Source organism: Rhodnius prolixus, unplaced genomic scaffold, assembly GCF_049639745.1.
Source record: "Rhodnius prolixus isolate KJV_2025 unplaced genomic scaffold, Rpr scaffold_5, whole genome shotgun sequence".
Classification (NCBI taxonomy): Eukaryota; Metazoa; Arthropoda; class Insecta; order Hemiptera; family Reduviidae; genus Rhodnius; species Rhodnius prolixus.
In genome coordinates, this window is record NW_027411624.1 from 7,480,373 (window position 1) to 7,484,403 (window position 4,031).

The following is a 4,031-nucleotide window of genomic DNA, read 5'->3' on the forward strand; positions in this document are numbered from 1 at the left end:
ATTAAAATAAGAAATTTACCGTCATGTTGATACCACTGTTATTAAATATTAAATATAAATATAACGCTTATAGTTATTAAGATTAGGGTATCTCCATCTGGCTCATAAAACACTTTACCGATTTTGATTTGTCTCGTTTAGTCATTATGATTAGGGTATCACCGTCTGGTTGATACAACTCTTTACCGTTATTAGAGATGGATTTTTTAGTTATTAAGATTAGAGCATTTGGTTTAGCATTCAGTTTGTAAGATTAGAGTACCACTGACAGGTTTTTAGGCTAATTAAGATGCGTTTAGTAGCTAAAATTATGTATCTCCATTAGGATAATGAATCACTTTTCTGTTCCTTGTTGTTACTCATTTAGTTTTTACTATTAAAGTATCACCATGAGATTCATTGTACATTTTTATGTTGCTGGTTATGGTTCATTTATTTCGTTATTTCACCATTGCGATGATATAATTTTGTCTTTTTATCAGTTTGGTGAGTTTCGTAATTAATTTAGTTTTCCATTATAATGTTTACAATTTTTTTTTTTTTTTGTATTAGTATGTTACTACGCGTTCAATATGTTAGGGTATCACTACCTGGTTGATGGAACATTTGAATATAAGTCGTTATAGTGTTGCTGTGTTAGCCATGTAATATAGACTTTACAGGGTAGATGAGTACGGATCATAATAATTTCTGCATAATGGTATTTTACTTTTAACATGACCCCTAATATTTTGGTGGTTTACATTCCGATTCTGGAGGACAATCTAATACTTACTTCATTAGAGTTCTTTTTAATAATTTTGTTGAAAATGGATAGCTGCAATAAACGGATGTTATATCTTATTAGCTACCTAAAGTACTTGGGTGGTGTATAAACTGTCTGGTTAGTTTTGGAGTAAAACAGTGCCGTGATGAGGACGATTGGCTCATGGATTGCCTCCGAATGAGTTCTGTTAATATTGCTGCTGGACTTTGTTGAAACGATTAGCTTTATGGTTATGAATGAAAATAGCATCTAATTGTTTAGGAGTTATTTTTTATTAATTTTGGAACATTGTGATTTTTTGTAAAGTAATTAAATTTTGGTTTTGTCTTACAGTGGAACATTATTGCTTATTAGTGTAATATTAGTGCACCCTAAGTAATCCTAGTGCTAATATGTAGAATATTAGTGCACATTAATGTGACATAGGTGATCTTTTCGAGATCTTTAGTGCACTTTATTGGAGCATTAGTGTATCTTAGTAGAATTCTAGTGCACATTAGTGGAACTTTAGTGCACAGTAATGATTGTAGAGTAGTGAAGTGGAACATAAGTGCATAATACGAAATTTCAGGGCACATTAATGGAGCATTCCTGCCTTTTAAGAGATCATTAGTGCACATTATTGTAAGATTAGTGCATCTTAGTACTTTACTGGTGCATGTTAGTGGATGTTTGGAGCACATTAATGATTTTTGGGGTAGTTGATTGGAACATTAATGTATAACTAGTGAATTTCAGTGCACATTAGTAGTACATACCTGCTCTTTAAGCGATCGTTAGTGCATATTATTGTAACATTAGTGCATATTACTAGAATACTAGTGGACGTTAGTGGAAGTAAAGTACACATCGATGAAGATTAGAGTACTTAATTGTAACATTAGTGCAAACTAGTAGAACTTAGGTGCACATTAGTGTAGCTTTAATGCTCTAATATTTCACTATGAGATGTAACTACTAGATTTCTCTTAAATTCTTCCAGCACCACATTAACAGTACACTTTCGGAGGCAATTCATGAGTTAGGGCCCTCAATCGTTCGCGTCATGGCTCTGTTTAACTCCCTAGCTAACCAGCTACTTTAGGTGCCACATTGTTTGTTCAGTTTCTTCCAAGTTAGGTTATCTAATTTACTTTATTTAGAGTATTACTTTGTTGGTATGTTAGTGTTTCACCGTGAGGTAGATGAGACACTTTTCCGTTAATGTATAGGATGCGCGTTATGTTTAATCTTAGTTTATTACCACCAAGTGGATACTGCATTTTACAATTTATTCAGGGTTCATATTTTCTTTGCTATTTCCTATTTATCGCTTGGTTGATTGTCTATTGATTGAACGAGTCCAAGATTACTTCTAACGGTTTTTTCCCAAGCACAGTTCTTCACAAATAGCGAATCCTGTATTCTGCCATTCCTGCTATTTGTCCATTACCATACCCAAACTCCGTATAATCGTATTCCTTAACGGGTCCAAAGCTGGTTTTCTCCTACCTCCTCTGAACATCGCAGGTAATGCATCTCCATTGTTAATGAGATTTGCTACTACGCTTGCTTAATAGAGGATGAAAACCAGTTGGAATACGATATTAAAGGCAGGATGGCATTTTGGGGGGCAAAAATCTGAGCTCTACCTCCACGAGGTGCCCCCCGGACAACTGCTCCCCGGAGCAGGCTAACAGAGCCAGTACCACTTCCATCAAGTATTCTGAGTGGACATTTCTTGAGAATGAAGACTCAGGTTAGCAGTATTCCAATAGATTTCAGAGTATTCTGGCAGCTGCGTATGTCTGGCTGCACACACCATTTCTGAGACCCTATGGTACCACAAGAAAACTTGAGCCGTATTGAAGTAGCTAAGTGTACTTCCCAGTAGTTAAGTATCCCATTTACCATTTCTTGTCATCTTCTAAAGGTGGTCTTCAAGCCAAATCTTTATTAGGATTGTGACAGTCTTTACGAATTTATTGTTTATCAAAGTAGTTGAAGTACTCAATTTCTGCAGCAATTCGAGTTAGTTCCATCTGTAGCGATCTCTAAGATCTTCTCAGCAAAATTCGTATATAAGTTGAAGTAACTGGAAGACCTCTATAGCTCAGTGTAAAACGTTATCATCACGTACTGCAATATTAAAATTATTTGTCTAGGGACCTGAGTGAATAGATAGGTGCTACTTAATCATTTTGCCGCCAGCATAAATGAATTCGCGGAACCATTGAGGATTCGATTTCTTAACTAACCGTCAGTTAGGCTGAATTGCAAGACTTTACATTCAAGAGACACTCTTATTCTATTTTTGGGAAGAATATGATTTTTTATCCTAATTGAATGGTACTTCTATTTCTGAAAACAATTCTAAAAGTAGCCCGCAAGGAGCGATTGATGCATGCAGTCGCTTGGGAAGTAGCGACCCCACGGGTACCACAGCTCAGCATACCATGCACCCAACACAACACATTTTTACAGCCAATGTTACGCGCTTAGATCATATGTTAGTTAATGTTAGTGCATCACCAGCAGGTTGATACAACTATTTTTTATTGCCAGTGTAGGAGTTATTAGGGTGTCTCCATCAGGATGACACCACTCACTCTTAATGCCAGCTTTACGCGTTTAGGTATAGTGTTAGTTAATGGTAGTGTATCACCAGCAGGTTGATACCGCCATTTTTTATTGCGATTATACATATTATTGGGGAGTCTCCATCAGGATGACACAAATCTCTCTTAATTCCAGCTTTACGCGTTTAGGTATAGTGCTAGTTAAAGTTAGTGTATCAGCAGCAGGTTGATACAACCAATTTCTATTGCGAGTATAGACATTATTAGGGTGTCTCCATTAGATAGACACCACTCTCTATTTATGCCAGCTTTACGCGTTTACGTATAGTGTTAGTTAATGTAAGTGCATCACCAGAAGGTTGATACAAGCACTTTTTATTGCGAGTATGGATATTATACGGGTGTCTCCATCAGGATGACACTACTCTCTATTTATGCCAGCTTTACGCGTTGAGGTATAGTGTTAGTTAATGTTAGTGCATCACCTGCAGGTTGATACAAGCACTTTTTATTGCGAGTATGGATATTATTCGGGTGTCTCCATATAACTCTCTATTTTTGCCAGCTTTACGCGTTTAGATATAGGTTTAGTTAATGTTAGTGTATCATCAGCAGGTTGATACAACTATTTTTTATTGCCAGTGTAGGAGTTATTAGGGTGTCTCCATCAGATAGACACCACTCTCTATTTATGCCAGCTTTACGCG